General features: G+C 38.1%; 1 protein-coding gene across 17 annotated transcripts in view; it reads left to right on the top strand.

Moving 5' to 3' along the window:
* The window catches only part of LOC132914430 (polypyrimidine tract-binding protein 2), a 442,018-nt gene that overhangs the window by 203,950 nt on the left and 217,079 nt on the right, over window positions 1–20,989 (top strand). For 3 of the 17 annotated variants that reach the window (XM_060973554.1, XM_060973558.1, XM_060973555.1), the window contains one exon: window positions 13,954–14,015. The exons of the other annotated variants lie outside the window; for them this stretch is intronic. The gene's annotated coding sequence lies outside the window, so the exon portion shown is untranslated. The remainder of the gene's footprint in view (window positions 1–13,953; window positions 14,016–20,989) is intronic. 17 annotated transcript variants of the gene reach the window in all.

The following is a 20,989-nucleotide window of genomic DNA, read 5'->3' as shown; positions in this document are numbered from 1 at the left end:
CGAATAGTTTCGTCAGTCGTCCCTCCGGAAGGAGTCTCCTTCCATCCAACAACGTCAAACATCGAACAAACCCAACCTAGAATCACACGGAAATCCCATCAATTACGTTTGAAAAAAATCTTGTAGCGTCCAATAACACCAGAACACAATTTCTTCCCTCACTTACGACCACATCTTCTTCTACCATCCCGATTTCATGCGGAGACGCGATCGAGCGGAAAGCCCGAGTTTGTTCAGGATCCTCGATCAGCATCCTCTCGACACCTGTCGATCGTGGCGGGATTAAAGAGGATGCCGCGTCTTGGTTGGCGAACCTCGACAAACAGAAAGAGAGGAGCAACGGAAAACAGAAGGGATGATAGGCGTTCGTCGGAGGTGATAGGGCAAGGTCGGGGGTTCCCTTGGCGCGAGACTCGTCCCTGTTTACACAGCAAACGCGTCGGGTGATTCATCGTCGTGGCTAAATCTGTTCCTGATTCAGTGGTTGCCATGCCCTGCTCGTTACCGGAAACCTCGTTAGCCGAAGCTTTGTCTCGCGGCTTTCTTCTGCCATCTTCCGCGAAACCAGATGTTTCGTGTCCCTAAAAAATCATGAAATTGTGGGAAAATTTGCATCTCGTAGCCAGCATTCACTTTGCAATCATTGCTCTATGAAGGTTTCCGAATGGTATTCGTCGTTCCGATTATTACAAATAAAAGAATAACGTTTAGAAAATTTGTATCTTGGATTTTCACCGGTTTTTATATTTTAGAATGGCAATATTCATTTCGGAACGTCTTTATGATTATTTTTGAAATACTATTAGTAGCTATTTGGCGATTGCTTTCCACCACGACGAAGCGATTGTCGCCAAATAATTACGAAGAAATGCGATAAATACATGTTTTATGACACAAATTGTTCCGTAAATTTAAAAGTTCTAGATCTAGAATTTTCAGTGTATTATTTTACACGCGTTTCTTATTACGATTAATTTTCCTTATTACACGATATGTGGGTCACACAGTCGCTGTTATCTTCTTCGGACGGAGAAGCACGTTTATCTTTATCAGACTACTGTTACGTTTTCGATTATCATATAAGATTCACTTGTTGTCAGAAGAAGCGATGATAGTTTTAAAAAATGTAGAAAGTTTAGAATGGCGGTTATCTCCGTTCGTCTAAGCTTCTGTACATCGCTTAACACGCGTGCACACACATCATTTGTCATTTCCCGTGCTTGTCCTATTTGCGACAAGCGACGTGTAATGGACGAATAGTTTACTTTCATTTTGAAACGCTATTTCTCTCGCTGTTTGTCGTAGATTAGTTTCTGTAATCTCTTTTAAAACGTCATTGTCGATAGAATTTCCCAGTTCTCCTTCCTTCTTTAATGAAAAATTACCAGCCTTGAATTTCACTTTACATTTCATATATTCGTGTAAATAATTGGCAATTCGATAGAATTTGGTTCAACGCCACTGTATACCACGTGCCATAACATTTAATTTTTCCCAATTATTGCATTCGCTCCGCTCACATTTTTCTCCAAAAGCATCGTCTAAAGCATTCGCTTTGTCGAAAACCATTTATTTCGCCAAATTTGTCTCGTTCCAGTTAAAAGAATGTAATACCTAAATTTACCTCGTCCCAAACAATTAGGAAAACATGATTCGTATGACGATTCGGATAGACAACCTCTATGTCGTGTTTCTCGCTGGTGCACGATGATAGGAGAAACTTCTTTCGTTGTTTGTCGATAAAACGAGCGAAAGACGAGCGTCTGTTCGCCTATTTCTCTGGAAGCCGACGGCGATATGCGGTGGGATGCGTCTCGAGCTATCTTCACGGTCCGTTCCTTGTGTACACCGGCTAATTAGCACTCTGCTGCGAGGAAATAGTTGGTATCAGACGCTTCGGTCTGTTGGGGCTTTGGTTTGATCTCTTGGGACCTTGCGAACCAAGTTCCTTTGGGCTTCGGCGTTTCTCGGCCACTGAGAAGTTCGAACAAGTTTTCCATTTCTTTGGTTTCTCATGTTTGACGGATTTGTTGGGTCAACGGTGGTTTTTGCCCCTCTGTGTTTCTCGAGACGTTGTTAATTGAAGAGCAGAGAAGGAAACACGATACGTGGGTTTCGGAATAAATGAAAAAAATAAAGGATGATGTTTTAGGATGAACCTTCCTATTTTTATCTCCAATTTTTATCTTCATTTAAATAAAGATTGTTCGTTCAGTTTGAAAATTGGAAAATTCGTATACGAAAAATATATTCGAATTAACGCTACGCTAAACTTTCAACACTTGGTCAGATTACTATAGAAAAATATGAATTTAGAACAAGCATGTAATGTCTTGTTTAAAAATATCAATTTGAAACACGCGCTATTGTATCCTTAAGAAATACGTACCAATTGAAAGGGCGCGTTAATTTTTCCTCGCAAAATATCGATTTATGAAACGCATCAATTGCTCGTAACTCGTATACGTGTAATAGATTCGTTGAGATTTCCACTATGTTATTGTTATCACGAAACGAGCATCTGCCTTTGAATATTCAGATGGTAGGAAATTCTTGATAACTCTGTCGATGCGAAAGTGACCGTAGAAAAATTCACAAAGCGGCACATCATCCACGAGATGCTTCTTAAGAACGCTACTTTAGGTTCGCATGAATAACGCAAGAGCAATGTTCTTGCGCTGAAAATTGCCAGGGAAGCTTTCGCTCCGTTTCCTGCCGAGCTTATCGCGAGTGGTTCTTGAAAATTTTTGTCTTAGGAGCCCTTCGCAAGAAGGGAGATTTCCACTTCGACCCACTCTACAGCATTAAAAATACTACGAAATGTACAAACATAACAGATTAATTTTCAAATCTTCTTTATGCAGCTTTCATAGCGCGGAGGAGCGTGGAAGAGGCAAATCCTCTGGAAAATTCACTTCTCCTAATTGCCTGACTCTTTCGTCGATTCAGCGATATCAGTTTTGTTAACACAGGATAAGTATATCGCCGCTTAATCAATCCTGTATTAAATTACTATAAAAGTTTAGCGGAAGGAGCTCGCTGACAATAAAAATGGAAGTGAATCCCGTAACTTGTTTCTCTTCCTCCGCTACCTGTTCGTCTTCCTCGCTGTGCTCAAGAACCGTATCGTCTGCATCCACTTCCGGCCCGTGGATGCCATGAAAAATCCTATTCACCGGTTAATTATTCGAGCATGCATTCTCGAACATTTCTCTCTCGAAACATTCGCGATTCCCCTGTCTTCTACTCAAGGACAGCGTTAATTTTACAAGTAAATTTATTTTTTATTTCTACAAGTTAGAATTCATTAGAGAAATAATAATTACAAAATCCATTCAGAAATGAAGTTCGTTATAAGAGGATTAGAGAGATAAAAGAGCAAATAAAGGATATCGCAGACTACGATTAAATAAAATTCAAATATCACGCTCGATCGAGTTTCCTGCGCAAAAACTCAACTTTCCAACTCGAGGCAACCAACACTTCTAAGCAACCCCGAAACAAGCGTGGCTCTTTACCACTCTAATACGCAAACAGCCCTGTGTGAAAAGCCACTTAGACCGGTTGCGTTTGCATAATTTGTAGGAACAGCAACGATCCGTGTTATCAGCGACACATATTTCCATCGTAGTTTCCCTAGACTCGTCCAGTCTCGAGTTTACGAGACTTCTCCAACCCCTGTGTATCGAGGCGTCGATTCGATACGAGCTTGCGAAACATCTCGGCCACTCGCGATAAATTTCCACGGTTTTATCGACTGGAATTTGATTGGGATTCGAGGAACTTCTGTTCCTGTTCGTGGTGCTAAATTTCCCTGCAATAACGCTTGCAGTTCGATTGTTCGCTCATTGACCAACTACTTTGGTAAAACATAACGATGTTAGAACCGTGAGCAAATGTTTATCTTGGCGATCGTTGGTAGACTGCGGATTTTTATACATTTATAGGAAATTTGAAAGTGAAAAATAAATTCACAGAATGCACGTAATACGCTTTCTATATTACCGATAAAAAAATCAGAATGAAATATGTATATCTTCTTCAACTATGCACACACACACACACACACACGCACATATATATATATTCTTTTCCAAACATAAAATTTCAATGCGAATAAAACAGAGGGACGAAAACACAGGCAGAACTCAAAAATAATTTTTACCTGTTTCACAAATGGAAACATAGAATATTTAATACGAAATATTTCAAGCAAAGTAAAAATCCATTCCGATAACCTTTCATCGTTGAACATATTCAACCATCCCTGTCATTCATAATTCCAACATCGTCTCTTTTGCATTTTGCTAAAACACGAAATACGAATAAAAGAAAAAGTAAAAAAAAAAAAAAAAAAAAAAACATCATATGACATATATCATTGAAAACGAAACAGAGATTTAACTTTATTAAATTTGTTTCACCTTCGAATAGATGGCAGAAGCTTGCAAAGTTCATGGAACTATATTTTAAACTGCTTTTTTCGTTTGTAATATTTGCAGAGTATAGGCGAAAAATATAACAAGTCACGTTTCACGTCTCTTATAGAAAAGTAAACTCAATGCGAAAATAACAACCGATTCCACGTCGAAACTGTCTTTGAATTTAATTTTGGCTTTAAACGTGTGCTTTACATTTAAGAAAATATTAATAACATTGGTTACGCAGACTAATGTTACTCGAGTTAAACTACACTGATGTTATTCGTTTCTTGAAAAACATCGCGGATGTACTGTATCTTCGAATCTATTAGGTTATTCCTTTTCTCAGCTATTTCGTATTAAAATATTCCTATCTGACCACGAAGCGACGGAAAAGTCAGGAAATAAAAGGAATCGGTTATCTCGTTTTTTTCCACGCGGTCTTTGAATATTACAAACATAGATATTCGGAAAGAAGTAACAAAAACCTATGTCCTTCTCTACCTTACGTCATTAAAAACGTAGAAAGCAAAATTTACATAATTTTTGTAGCGTCGATGAGCGTTTGCTCGTAAATCGAGCAAATTTTTCGAGATATCTACGGGGCGTCGTATTAAACAAAGTTTCGCAGAGATCTCGAAGTTTCCAACGAATCTTCAATTTATTCCCACCACCCCTCGCTTCCGCCGGTAGAACCGTTCCGATTCTTACGATTTACCGTCGCGTCTCGATTAAAGCACCGCCTGATGCACTCGATTGATTCCCAATCGAACTTGGACGAGCAATCGGCACGCTCGAACAACGATGTTATCGGTTATTTTGCCCACCGTGCCGCTGGAACGAATTTTCGTGCAAAGCGGGTGGCACACAGAATAGCGTTGTAATTGGTTAATTGGTTTTATGGAACTTTTATATTGTTCTGCTATTTCAATGATTTTAGAATGGTTTTTTAAATTCCTATTTAATTTTTAAAAGGATCTGAATACCGTACTTGCTTGAAATACAATGTTACTTTCAACTGCGAAATTTTGTTTTTAAAATTATAAATCATAAAATTACAATTAAAATTATGAAAATAGGAATGTGATTCTGTGGTTATTTTTCTATTATTCGCTGATGTGTTTCTTCTAATAAGAATAAAACAATTAGTTTCTTCTATCGATATATTTATTTATATCGATATTTGTGTTTCAGGATAAACGATCGTGTTTCGATCGTTCAATTGCATTTGACATTTGCATTGTGGTCGGACGTTCCTTATGAAGTAGACTGCAGTGACTACGAAACGTCGGTCCAAAATCCAAATGCCAGGTACAAATGCAAAATCGAAACGCGAATATCTTATGCCGAAAGGCGAATATTAAAATATCTAAAAGACATCATGGTGAAAGTTTGAAATTCAAAGTACGATTGATTTATTTATTTACGAGTTGTGAGTCTTGTGTTATAAAGCCTCGTGGCCGGCACTTATCGCAATACGAATGTACTTATCTCGGTAACGATATAATATATGAAACCGAGGAAGTGTCAATGTTTCCTTATTTTAAAATACTAATGAAATAAAATAATTTCATCCGCGTTTTAATATCCTCGAAAAATAGTTACGAAAGATTCTTAAATAATAGTTAAAGTTAAATATTCGAGAATCATAGCGATAATAAAGATCTGATACTGCGAAGAATTTTTATACTAGCTTTTTAAACACGTTCCTATTCACGCTTCCACGGTTAAGCATCGACGACCGTGAGAAACGCGAGACAATGAGAACCTCCATGAAGAAAAGATCGACTCACCAATTTCCAGCTCGCTCGATTATGCGAGATAGCATCGCGAGTGTCGCGAACATCGTAATTCCAATTCTTGCGAGTTCCGGAAGGTTAAAAACAAGAGAGAGATAGAGAAGAATCATGCGACCTAAATTCAAAACCCTGAGCTCTAACGGTGTCCCGACGAAAGCAGCGAGACCTCGTCACCCGTTTTTCCCGCCCTTTTGTGCCCCAAAAAGGAACGAAGTAGAAAGAGAGAGAGAAGGAAAGAGAAGAGAAGAGAAAAGGAAACGTAAACGAGCGAGCGGGAATCTCGTTTCTTGTTCTTTCTTTTGTGTCTTGGGTGTCGCAGGGGCCTACTTTCGATCTCATTTTCAAGGATCGCCTTCCATCTTGCGCCGCCTCGAACCTTCAACGGCAATTCCCTTGGCAAAAGGGTGAGTTCGAGACACGGAAGGGTGGCTGGAAGAAAAGGAAAGGGTGTAAATGGGGTGGTATCGTAATGCGGTATTGTGAGGACGTGCCTGTAGGCTCTCTTTTCCTCGCTCCTTCTTCCTGCCTTTCGGACTGATGCTGTTCACAAAAGGTTCAGCCGAGATGCTGCTACTAGATGCAGTTAGAGAAGAAAGGATGGTTTGGCTGCGATTGATGTGAACCGCCGTTGATCCTGCGAATTTTCTTTTCTCTCTCTTTTCTTTTTTTTCTTTTTTTAGTAATTCAAAGGTAATAGATGCCGTAGATATTTAATTTAATTTAATTTGATTTAGTAACCCTCGGACTAAGGAGTCTCGTAACGGTTCGTTGTCGATCCAATTCGTATTCTCCTCGTTCTCGTAGCATTTCCGTACGTGGTCCTCTGCTTACATAAACCAACATTTTAAATTCTTATAAATTAATTGTATTAAATTGTAATAAATTGTGATTTTCACGTATATGTGAACGTTGAAGTAAATGTCACGTTGCATCAAGATGAATCCATCGCGATCGTGCGAGGGTTAAACGGGTTGAATACCCTCCTCGTGCAAAGATAAAAAGAAAAGAAAATACCAAACGGGCAAGGTAACAATACGGAGAAAAGAAGCACAGCAGAAAGAGACCGAACAATTGACGAAAGCAACGAGACAGATCGGTTTAGCGCAGGGAAGCTGGGCGTCGTTATCGAGTAGTACAGTGTTCTAGAGCGAGGTTTTTAACGTATTTAGGTTGTCCGAAAAAAGGTCGATTTTCTCGCTAACACAATTAACAAGTGTGCATATTGGACAAAAGGAGTCGACAGCATCGAAGCGGGACAAGTAGGACGATGTTCTAAAGACCTTCGGCGCTTTAGAGAGGCTGGTGGACTAAAATTGACAAGTGATAAAACGAGATCGGGTGAGATGTACGTTAAAGATATTATTACGTAAGTATGTAATGGGTAAGGTAATAAGAGAACCGTTTATTATAAAGATCAGCGTTACGATAATAGGAATACAGAATGGAACGAATAAAGGAGAAGGAAAGAGTTATCGAAAAAATAGGTAGCGTGGTGGTTCTGAATATTTCTGAAAAGATTGTTCTTTCGAGAATTTCCGTATTTATGCAGATAATCACGAGTAAACATCTTTGGACGGACATACTGTGCTACATAAAATAACAAAATTTATATTATATTTGAAAGATCGTAGGTTGTACCGTTAACTGTAAATAACAGAATGTTTCTGTCAGTAATGTAAACACAATCGGTTCGAAGCGACGTCGAGCGGGCCCGAGCGTACTCAAAACCCCTCGGTTTGTCCCCTCTGGTCGACCTTTTCGAATTGTTAGTCTTCCCTCGACCGTCGCACAGTTTGGTTCTTCGTCGTGTTGCTCGAATTTTTCACCCCAGTTTTCACGTGTTTCCTTTGTTCCGAGTAATCGTGGTGTGCGTGACTGTATTGTGGCAGTATCGTGTGCTTGTGCATCGGTGAAGAAAGTCCGCCATGATTTTTCACGATCGTGTGACTGTACCCCAAGCGCCCCAAGTGCCGCAAGTACCCCAAGCACCCCAAGCACCCCAAGCACCTCCATACGCCTTTCCTTTCTACAGATGCAATAAGGTAGAGATTACGCAATAATCGATAATATTAATACCGAGTTGTGTAACATTGCACAATGTTGTATACACTGATGATTGTTTCGCGTCGGTAAATGGAGCTTCGTTGCTTTTTGTAAGCAAGTTGATTTGCTTATGCCGTAGCTTTGCGTTTGTAATGTTTTCTACGTTGTTAAAACGATACGTAAGAATACTTACCGTTAGAGAGAATCGTCAAATCGAACGTTCGAAAGGTTGTTCGATAAAAATACGAATTTGTAGGAATTATATCTAGGAGTGAAATATCAGTCGATTCTCTCGTGAAAGATTAATATTGTAAACGTATAACAGGTAATATATCACTGCGATAGTAAAAAATATCTGGTCTATAAAAATTCCGATTAGTCGTTGTTGATTCGGTTATCAATTTATTCCATTCGATTAAATAAATATACGCGTTTAACGATACGACTTTCGATTTCCATTTCGATTACGAAGAATTATAAATTTTCTTTTACTTTTCATTTACAAACTATCATATTTACCTAAAAGTTTAACATTTCTCTGTTTAATTGTAGTATATTCTTGCTATTCGTGTGGGATAATAATCCATACCGACGTACTTGGATTGCACAGGATTAAGTAATTTCAAATTGTCGAAAGCGATAAAAATGTCGATTCAGAGAATCTGTGATATAATTGTATTTATGTTAAACAGCTAAAAAATTCATTTAAATTCGTTTACTTTGCCGAACTTGGTCTTCCAACAAATAACGTGTTGATTCATCGAACTTTTACATAACGTTAAGACATCTCGAGTAATGTTAAAAAATTTCTTATAAATGTAAAGTCACAAGTATATAGAAAGATAACATCAAGATTCTTCATATTTTAATTAAATCGTAGGAAAGTAATTTTAATCTGTATGAAATATTACGAAGAACCCGGACGAATGTATATTTAAAAAATTTTTTTAGAATCTACCGTATCTCTGTAAATTAATTGTTCATTTTGTTTTAAGTGAAAATCGGTGTCACGTACGTGTTTCTCAAGGATCTCCGTTTTAAGTTTGTTGTCATTGAATCTATGCCTCTATTTCTGAGAATTCCTCGTCGAATGTTTTCTGTTTGCATCATCCCAAACGTTCGCTATCCTTGAATTCCATATTGCTTCAGTGATACTAAAATAATCCCAATATTTGTTGAACGTTGCTAATATCGATGTACCAGCGTTAAGTTACACTTAACCAGTTTAATCGCGGAATTTAGTTTTAAAAATCCTTTACGGGTTGCGTAATTGGAATCGAGCAATGTCGAGTATACACGTCGAACGTAGGGCAAGTGCTATAAATTTAACGAGGAAAGTGAAGCAAAACGAGGAAGGATTACATTTTTATTCGATAAAAGATTAACAATTCATCGTTGAAAAAGGTATTGCTATCGAAAACTTAAAAATTGACAAAAAATAATAAAATAAAGTGCACAAAACAATTGGGAGAATAGCCGATATGAATTTATAAAAAGCAATACATTATAGGGAGCATACATTATAATGGATATGATCAAAGAGAATAATCAATTAATCAAACTTCTTTTTATAAAATATATAATATATATATACTGGAAGTATAGAGGAAACATACCACTAAATGTCGTTTACATTACTTTTACTAAAATCTTTTGTTTTTATAGCGAATGGTAATCTTTTATTTTACACGACGAGTATACGCGTCAACCGCAGCGAAATAAAATTTTGGTGAAGTCGAACGCAGTTAACCGATTAATATCCTATCTGGTTATTATCTATTTCTCTATCTATTGCCGTGATATGATTGTAATTTAATATACAACGTATATTTAATTTATCGTTAATAATATTACACTTCCACCTGAATTGAAATATATTTAATTACAAAAGCCGATAGGACAAGAACTTAATTTTAAGTGAATCCGCTACAGGTTTTCGAAATAAATTATCAAATTGTGGAAAGTAGCCAGGAAAATTATCTGAAGTTGAAAAATGTCAAAGCGTGTAGGTAAGAATACGAGGCCGTCGACTCCAACCATTCCCTTATATACCGTACAGGTAAAGTAATGCCCCAGGTATCTGTTGCGAACAAAGTAAATGATAAAAGAGAGTTTTTGTACTGTACGTGCGCGGTCTATTCGTATTGGCTCAGGGGTTGCTCTCTGCAGTTGGGACAAGTGATCGTGGAAATCGTGAGAAAAGATCTCTACGACCTAATGGTTGACAAGGTTTCGAGGTTCGTAAATTTTCAGGCGATTTTTCCAACGTAAGGAAATCGATGAAAATTAATGGACGTTGGACCGAATAAACGAAAATCGACAAAAACGAATCACATTTTTTCCCATGTGTGATCTTTATTCGTGTATTTCGACTACTACGGTGTATAACCGAGTCACTGCATAATACTCTATGTTACATAGAATACGCCCGTTTTCTCTGAAAACACGTAAATATCTGGAAAGCTACGCTACGCACAAATGTTTAAAAGAAACGTGCAATTTCGAGGTAGGCATATCATGTGGATGTTTATTTTATCTTCTGCAATTGCTTGGAAAAGCTCTTCTGTGGTCACTATTTTTGTGGCTATATTTTTAAGTAACAGCTATATTTTCGTATCCCACGTTGCTTGTAACCGACATCAAAACATTTTCGAAATGCTATTTACTTGTATTTTTTGCATATCGAGCATACCACTACATAGCACTATCGAGATATTAAATGTCAAACTTGATACGCCGGCGGCATTGGCGTTATCCAATGTACACGTCAGACTTTGCACATCATGGTACCTCTAAAAGCAGCCGATTGTGTGTGTACATTTGTGTCTACTAAATACCGTTCCCAAAACGGCTAGTCGCTTGTCCTTCCGTTTGATGTTTACCATTCAACAGGATTCGACTTCCCACCCTTTCCAAACATTAATACGCCGATAGTGGTTTATGCAAAAGATACGCGTAAAAGTGCTTTGAAAATTTGTTGATATCGGCTGCAAGAATATGAAATATGAAAGGGATATAGTTTCCGTTTAAAAATATAACTCGATGTGATCTTCACAGGGCTTTTCGAACGAATTGCAAGATAGAATAAATATCGTCGCGATACGTTGTTTCTTCGAATTAAAAATTTCTTCCAATGTATCATTGTATGAAAGCGTCGACTAAAAAGATTTGATGTCAATAAAATGGGAGAGTCTATGATGTTCACGTGCATGAAGACCGAATTTATGTTTCCGTAAGACGCTGGGGTGCAGACTAATAACGATTAAGCGAGTTTCTATGGGATTGCACGGGAATGGGTTCTCGGGTTTGCCCGGAAATTTATAGTCGTAGCACGATGGCTTGGCGATAGAGCTGCTTGAAAATGATGCCACGCAACTTATTATCCGTAACGAATTTCAACGTCCGCCATGTTGAAACGTCGCTGATAATTGACGTTGTGTAAAGATACTCGCTACCAGGAAATATGCTCTGTAAATTATCGCGTGTTAATGGGGATAGAATTATTACGAAGGGGTGGTTAGTTTTCTTTAGATTCTGTGTAGATTATTTTCTGTGCAAAGATAATTGTTCCAGGACCTGTTTCTCTTGCGAATTAATTTCCTCGAGCTATTTTTTTTTATTAATATCGTAGTGTTTGAAATATTCAATCGCGACGATCTACAACGTCTTAAAACGCACTTTGCAAACTAGAATTTTTGTTTGATAGAACAATTACAAAGTCTAGAGGAAAAAGCTAAATCTATTCTCAAATTTCCAGCCCTTTTCTTTGAATCGAACATCGTACGCAATAATTTCCTAAGGAAAAATTCCAAATTAAAATTCGTTCTCGATCAAACACTCGATCACAGTGTCAAATCGAAATCTGTTTCCAAGAATTTTCAACTTTCTACCTTTTTTGCTTCGAATCACCTAGCAACCAGCTAGCAACGTACAACAATCATCGTTAACGAAACAATTACATCGCGGAACTTAAATCTCTTCTCAAGAATTCTCGACTTTCCATCATTGTTTCTCCGAACCGTATCTCACAAACGCCCTGCCTCGAAACACGCGTCCTCCGATTAATCCCATAGTTGTCTCCCCTATCCATGCCAACAACTAATTCTACACACCCCATCCGCATATATCCTCGAACGTACGGTTTAATATCTCATCAAGGAAATGATTTCGTGACGAATATCCAGTAACCAACCCCCTTTGGTCGACGACTAAGAGAAGGGAGGAGGTCGTTCGATGAGAAATACGGTGATTTAGGGGAATTCGTCAGAAGCGGTTCGAGCCTGTCCGGATCTATTATTGGCGTTGGAACGTAAGTTAGTGGCCGCAGGGGCTGCCGGCGAAGTACACGGGGTTGGTTTGCACCGATGGTGTCTGGGGATAGCGTGGCGGACGTATTAGGTAATTGTGGGGGAGTGAGGACCGAGGAAGCAAGGGGTGATTTATATTGGCGGCACGTGACGCCGGATAGGAATTATCGTTAGCCACCTTGCTACCCCTTACGTGCGACTCCGTTTCCTTACACGTCTTTCAGGACGATTCAAACGAAACGATCTTCCATTTCCATTACCGATCTGTAGTTTCCTAATCTTTCTGCGATTTTTATCCCGCTTTCGGATCGTTGGACGATTACTTGAAAGCGAGTTAAGGGTGTTCTTATGTTTCAGATCGTTGTTTAATTTCGCATTAAAAATTCCCATTGTGTCGCAACAATAAAGCTCCTTATTTTTTGGTACATATCTTTTTAATACCGATTGTATGCGATTTGTAGTAAATTTATCGCTGCAAACCCTTCGATCAAGGAAACTTGTTAAATCGCTGGCCATTTTTGTTAACCTTTTTGTTTCGTACAGGAATTGATTTTAAGTGTAGGGTTTTGGTATTGACGATTTATATCGAGAGAGGTTGGGGTGAGGTCCGTGTAAAATTTTGGGGTTGGAGGATTTTTAGATCGGCAGAATTGATAGGAAACATATTTTTTAGGGGTTGAGGTCGTAAAATGGATTTTGCGTGTAAGGCTTTGATATTGGGAATTCTTAGGAATGGTTTTGTGGCCAGATGTGCGTGGAATTTTTGAAATGCAGTGCTTCCTATAAGTATTCTATATTTAAGAATAAAATATCACAGGACAGATCAACTATTACGGTACAACTGACGAGAAATTCTTTCTTTCGTATCGGTGAATATCACGCGAAATTGAAAGTTCTTAAATCGAGAGAGCGATCCAATAATTCTCATTTAATTAAAAATACGATTTAATTGAATGATTACAGTTGTAATTTAGAAAATAACCGCGAAAATGTAGCAGAATGAGAAATTCTGTGGAAGTAACAAGAGCAAGATATCGTATATCATATATTTTAAAGCCAAGCATAATTAATAACTCGTAGCATATACATGTGCACTGCTGGAGTATGACATTAAAGGTTGCAAAATATGATAACGAATAAATACAGAAATTGTATAGAATTGATACCTTTAATAAATCTACTTTTTTAAACTAACGTACTATACATTGAAACAATCGCATTTCAGAGTACAAAACGATATGCGTCGTAATTTACAAGATTTGATAAAATAAATATTAATTTTTTTGAAAAACTTTTTATGTAACTTGAGAAAAATTTCTTATTCTAACATATATTTGATAAATGTGGCGGAGATCTTAAAAAATATACCTCTTTTTGTTACAGGTAAGCTCCTCAAAGAATTCACTTAAATTCTTTCAATCAACAACAATCCATTCCTTCCACTGGTAAGTCGCAATCGATGTTATCGTCTAATTTGCCATTTTAATTTCGTTGATACAACTTTTACACGATGATCGTATTTGATATATATTTTAACACGAGAAAATTGCACTTGGTTGAAAAAAAAGAAAAATCGAAAGAAGACAGTAGGATTAATGGCGAGCTTCCAACACAGCTTTACTCTCGCTGGCTTTATATCTCGCAAAAGGGTTACCTTCGAATCACCGACGATCATTTATTTCATCGACAATGTTCTCGTCGACACGATTTCATAGGCCGACATCGTTTTTTGCCGCCAATTACTATATTTTGTTTTGTTCCTTTTATCTTGTACCGTTCTTTATTCTCTTATGGACGAAGGTGAATGTGTAGACAAAGATGCGTAATCGACGATGACGTACGGTGCAAAGTACAACGATTATCGTTGTCGAAATAATTATCAGTGATTTCATTGTGCCGGTACAGAAACATCGTCGGTGAAATCGTATCGATGAAAACATTTCGGACGAAACGAAGGTAACCGCTGACAAAATTCAAAAGGAAAAACGAAATACAAGAAAGAAAGAAACGCGAGAACGGGGAACAACGTGAAAGAAAAGACGTCACGGTCAGAGGCCGTCGGTCGATCCGGAAACTTTTCTACATCGTGAAAGTCCTTGCTTAACGAGGACGACCCTGGTTTCGCGAGCCAGAGAGGCAACGGAGCCTGGCCAAAGTGCATAACCCGGGCAGATAATGAGAGGGCGAGAGGGTTTGGGGGCATAGGGGCGAGAGGGTAACGGATAGCAACGAAGCAGCCACGTCGTCGGGGCACCTGCGGTTTGTCGGTACGTTACTGTGGTACACGATGCGGTACCGAGCCGTCAAGTTCATATTGCCGGTTTCCTGTCATTAACGTGCCGCGTTGAGCCTCCAGCCTGTGTAGACCGTTCTCTATACACGCTATACTCTCTCACCTCCTCTTGTCGCCCAACGGAATATCGAATGGTTAGGATATAACGCGTGTTGCATACTCTGCATGCGTGTATACACCGGTTCATGAGAGTATTTGAACACTTTTATGAATTTATTGTGCGTATTATAGGTACGAAAGATCTTTGGATCTCATTGATAAGTTGGTAACTGTAGGAGCTTCTCGGAACGCTTTTCTGTACGTTTCGATTCATAGAATCGATGATGAAACGTGGCTGCTGAACTGCTTATTAGCATATAGTATTAAATTTACTATATACCGTTGATGTATAACGTATTTCGTACATTATATACGCGCCACATTTTACGAAACTCCACAATAACAATTCTTTGGTGTCGGAACTTGCATCTAAAACAATTTCATACCAAATTCACATAATCAATTTAATAAAACAAAAGTTCCAATTCTACCAAAACGGATCCTGTATTTTTAATGAGAAAAAGAATTCGGTTAAACTCGTTGAACGTATTCCGGCGTCGCAACAATGACGAGGGCAGGATGTGAAAAAAGAAAAAACTATTAAAAGTTTGGCCGATTGCGGCCCCTGCTGCGGGGATTAAAGTACCCCTGGAAAAGGTCTATCGAGGCTGAAGAATTCTCGCCGGATTTGAAATGTTAAAAAGCGAACGCGTTTGCAAGCGAGAAACGAGATATCTTGGTGCCTGATGAAAGAATCGTACTCTTCCTTTTCTCTCTCTTCTTCGCGCGTTTGTATTCACGCGTGCACTCTGTGCGTGTGTAATAAATAATGGAAAACGAAATATTTCGTTGCGACGATTCAGGAAATGAAATTCCACGGGTGGAGCGTCGTCGACGAAACAACTCGAAGATTTATTATTTTTGTACCGCCGGTTGCATATTTTAATGCAAAGTGAATGAGAAAAGAAAGGATCTGACCGCGTATGAAAATTGTCTTTGATGTTTGTGAATATTCGTCGACGAGGAATATTTTTGGATTTTATAAAAAATTGGTAGAACTTTTGTAGTCTATGATTAAAATAGAATATTCTTATGTCTTGTAGTGGCGGGTCGTGTATGGTTAATTGAATTTTCGAGTCTCGTAATATTATGTCATAGGATTAATAAAATGCGTGTGTCTGATAATATCGTGTCACGTGATTAATAGAACTTTTCTATCTCGCAACATTGCGTTGTATAACGAATAGAATTTTTGCCTGCGACAATATAAAATTGATGTAACTTTTATGATATAACACAAGCGTAATACAGTGGCATATAATTGGTCGAATTTTTACATCTCGTAACGTTATATCACGTAATTAATAGAACTTTCGTATCTCATGATATTACAACATCTAATTACTGAATTTGTTGTATTTTGGGACAGTAGAAGAAATACGATTTTCTTAATTCAACGTCCAATTTCCAATTAAAAATAGCAAAATATACGGAAAAATAAATAATACATTTAGAGATACTGTGGAAACACGAAACAGCTTGTACACTAGACGCTGTGTTTCCGGGTAAATTTAGCCGGAAGTCGAGGAATTAGACGAGCTGTCACGCTTTGGCTGCACAGCAAACCAGATTGGATCTGGAACGCTTACCAGGGAGTTGCGCTATTCCGTGGTCTAAAGATTCTGGCAATTAGTGGTAGGAGATTCTAAGGATCGAAGCGAGAGGGTTTGGCTCAGGGGGTGAGATTTCGAATTCAAATGTCGTCGTCACGTTTTGGCACGGTGACAGGTTCCAGTTATCAGGACTTCAAACGTGCCACCCTGTTTTCCCCCTAATTCGAGTTTCGATTTTGCTCCGAGCGATTGGCAGCCCGCATCAACAATTTATCGCTGCGTAAATTGTGATTACCAGCCAATTTCCTATATTTTTCGTTTAACCATTTTCGCTCTATATTTGTTACGCGGATGAATTTATCGATAATTGTTTGAAAAATCGGCGAAAACTTCGAATTACAGTTGGCAACAATTTACCGTAGAATTAAAGTTATAAATTGAAAAAATATAAAAATTATATTTAGATCGAAAGTTTTTGCTCTAGGCAGAGGGATTTGATTTGTAAACGGCGTTCTGATTTTTGGAAAATAGTAAATATTATGTGATCGTGTTAGAATTATACAGGAAAGTAGTAAAAGCAATGGCTCGAAATAAAATTCAGGAATTTCTGCCGTGAATATAAATTGTTCCACGTATTTTTCTTGGAATTACTAGCTGCGTAATTATCGTGTAAATGTTATTTCTTAATTAAATGTATAAAGGTAGATTTCTGATTACTAAGAAATTTATAGTTGTAAAGTACATCTCTCTCGATTAAAGTTTCTAACTGAGAATTCTCTGAATTTTCAGGCAACTTTATAATTTTAAAGTTTCTCTTATTTGTAATTAAAGATAACAGCATCTAATCTCGAAGAAAAGTTTTTGCTGTAAAAAAATTCCTGATGCGATTCTACGTTCTCCGGAAGAAAATATTTGTTTATTTTAAATTTATATGTACTCGATCTATCGATTATACCGATAATCACTCGTGATGCTTTAATTCGCGAAAAACAACGGACGTCGACAGCAACAAGTGAGCGTGGAAAAAGCGAAAGGCCAAAAGGGTTTGTAAAAAGAGCGACGTGCTCTTTAAATTCTTGCCCGATTCCGATTGCCCTCGGGGTAATTTTCTTAGTGAATACAGGCGGGCACGAATTGGAGGCTGGAATCGGGCCTTTTCACTACACCCTCGTGCAACTATAACCGACAAGGACGCTTTATTGAAGCTGCGCCGACGACTGGTTGGTCCCTTTGAGAATGAAAATCCGGCTGGTTCGACATTTCTTTGAAAGCGAATCCCTCGCTAGCTCCGCGAATTTTAGTTATCTTTCCTTCCGTTTTATTAAAGTCCTTCTTCAAACGTTCTTTTATTCTCTATTCTTTTTTTCTTTTTCTATTATAGAATATTTTTTTTAGAATATTTTTTTTTTGTATTCTTGCGGACAATCAAGTAGTTCATGATCAGAAATTGAACTGGTTCGCGTAGTTCTATGTATGTGAATCTTTATATTGTAATCGTATTTATCGTAAAGTGGATAAAACCAAGGTATTCGTGTTTTTCGCTATATTTCTATTACAATAAAATTGGAGAGATCAATCCACGATACAAAATTTTCTAGAAATTCTGATTGTACTTTTGCTATATCGCAACATTACCAATACCAAAATTTGTGAAAATCCCAACGAAAAGTCCAACGCAACCAAATCACGAATAACAATCTACGATATTCAATTTTCCAACGTTCTTAACTATCCTTTCATATTCGTAAAATTACTAACACAACGAAATACAGAATTTTTTTTAATCCCGAAATTTCCCTTAAATTATGAACGACGGTAGATAGTTCTACCATTACGATTTTTGCAGACTAGTTGTTACAGTTAAAATCGTCTAAATTATCGAAAGTTTCTAAAAATTCCTACTCTCAGAATTTCCTTAATACGCGCTCGTACAGGCATTTAAACTCGAGTACAGAGGAAGAAAAAGGGAAAGTAAAAATACAAATCGTATCATCTCCTCCGCAAAGCAGATGAAATCAGGGGAAAACCCGTTTTTCGAGTTTCCGGTTTCCAGTTGACAGACGGAGAATTTACCCGGGCAGATGGGACAGTCTCGTGGATTAAAGGGCAAAAAGGGTCGATCTTCGCCGTTCCTCTTCTCACTTGCCCCCCCATTCTCGGCGGAGAATCGTGCTCGCTATGGTCGCGCGAATCCGCAATATGACGCGCAAAGGCGCGGCTGCCTTTTCATTCCTTTCAAACGCGCCGCGTTTACGAATCTTGGAAAGATTATTACAACGTGTAAGGGAAGGGCAAAGTAACTGCCAAGTCTACCCGATGCTCTAGTTCCTCGTTTCGCATTTAATTATTCCCTGACATGATACTCGCTGTTAGTCAAACGCTGCCTCAAACGTTACTCATGGTTGCGTTTATTGCGCAAAAATGAGGATATGTTTGGTCTTTGTACAGCCGCTTTCAACATCGTATCTAAGCGAGCGAAGAGCGGAGAATCCCTTTCCAAGTGTTTCGCATATTTCACGCGTTTCTCAGCTGGTTGCACTTCCGTTCACATTTAGCGTTTATGGAAAATTTATGTGCGTTCGTCTGTTGTATCGTGATGTCTGTAGAAACGGTGAACTTTTAGTTGCTGTTTGATTTTGATTACGATACATTGAAACGTACTATCGCGACATGTAATAGTAGTGTCCGTGTATATGGCCAAGACTTATCCTCGGCAATTCTTGGAACTGCTGCATCGAGTCAAGCTTCGAATTTATCTATCCGAAATGAGGCAAATATCGAACTTTTGTTATGTTTTGTTATATCGTTACGAGATGGCTGTAATCGGATTATCGGGATTGATCAAAATCATACCAAACATGGCTATATTCGACCAACAATTTTTTAGTAGGAACTAAACTAAAACTCTGACTCGCTCTTACGCTGATAACGTTGTTCAATTCTCAGAAAGTCACCTTTTCAGATATGTGGACATTCTCGTTCTCGAACGATTCTATTCTGATTTGCACCGTTATGGAATAGTAAGTTGTAAACTTACACGGGATATGTGTAATTTATATATGATGGAATTGAAGAAGCTGTCGATGCTACGCTATTAATCGAAGTTCCAGGAGCGTACAATAGGTTTTAAAGATTTTCGTTATTACCCAACGTGCCAGGGACGCGCCACTAAAGCTGCAACATCGATCGAATAACGTGTTGTTCGGTAACCGGTATTTTGTCGAGACATGGCAGCTAACTTACGCCCAATGTTCCGTAACCCTCTTAAACTTCGTGCAAGTAATTAAATATAAACCCACGTTAAAAGTCTACCGGGACAACTTGGGAATCTTCCGATTTATTAAGTAATTTTTGATTGTTATGAGAACGTTTCGAAAGAAATATTGTAACAGATCTGTGTATTTTAGATATCTACGTTCTGTGCCTTTTTCAGTCCTTTGAATTCCCGTAAGTGGACGGGGAAGCAGCCTGGAACTAACTTTTCCGCAGCGCGAAGAGTTTCTACTAAAATACCGAAGAATTGTTCTTGAAAAATCAATATATCGAAGAAAATATCCGACATTCCTGGAATAATCGCAGAATATCGGTCAAAGTACAGTTTATTAATTTTCTATCTGCATCCACGGGTGTATTTCACGTCTGTCCGCTTCGAATCTATTCCATGGAACGCTTTGAACGATTATTTCTATAGCGAAAGGATGAAGAACCGGTATCCGTACAGAGAAATTCTTGGAAGAGGCGTCGTCTCACAATACGGGAATATTTTCCCTTCAATAAATCGGACACAGCTTTTACCGAGGTGACGAGCTCGCTGCAACCTGTGCAACAACCACCCCTCGTCCCCGTTGGTTCTCTGCTTTTCATGGTTGCCATGAAATCTCGATGAAAGCTCTCGTCGATTTCGAATCGTTCCAATACCGTGCTGGTTTTGTTCATTTCGATCGAATCTATTAGTATGTATGCTATACACGTTGGTATCCGAATTAGTACGCGTTAGTACATTGACTGGTATTCGTTCAAAAATATTCAAGCGATTGCTTGTCCTTTTTAATTTAATCGTGAAATAAAAGATTAGAAGATCAATGATTCTACTTTCTTCGAATATCGTTATCTTTAATTTATTTTCTATTGGAAAGATTGAAAGATTGTCGAAAGAAAATTCGTAGGGCGTTCCAAAGGAACAGCTAAGAATACGAAAAATGATCTCGTCGATTGCGAAGAATACCAATAATTTGATAGTTTCGTTGATTCCATTGAAATTCATTAGTGTAAGAGATACTACGTATTCGTGCGAATTGTGTTCGTTTTATACGTTTTTTCATGCTGTTTGTTATAGTAAATTTGATATTGCGCATTGTTTATTGTTCGTGATTAATTATCGTTAATTGGGAGAGGAGAATACGCACGATAATGGAGGTGGTAGGAAATTGTTTATTGGAAATTATTATTTCGTTTTTGAACATACGTTATCGGT

Source organism: Bombus pascuorum, chromosome 15, assembly GCF_905332965.1.
Source record: "Bombus pascuorum chromosome 15, iyBomPasc1.1, whole genome shotgun sequence".
NCBI classification, from domain to species: Eukaryota; Metazoa; Arthropoda; class Insecta; order Hymenoptera; family Apidae; genus Bombus; species Bombus pascuorum.
Note: the sequence above shows the minus strand (reverse complement) of the source record. Positions and strands in the feature narration are given on the sequence as shown.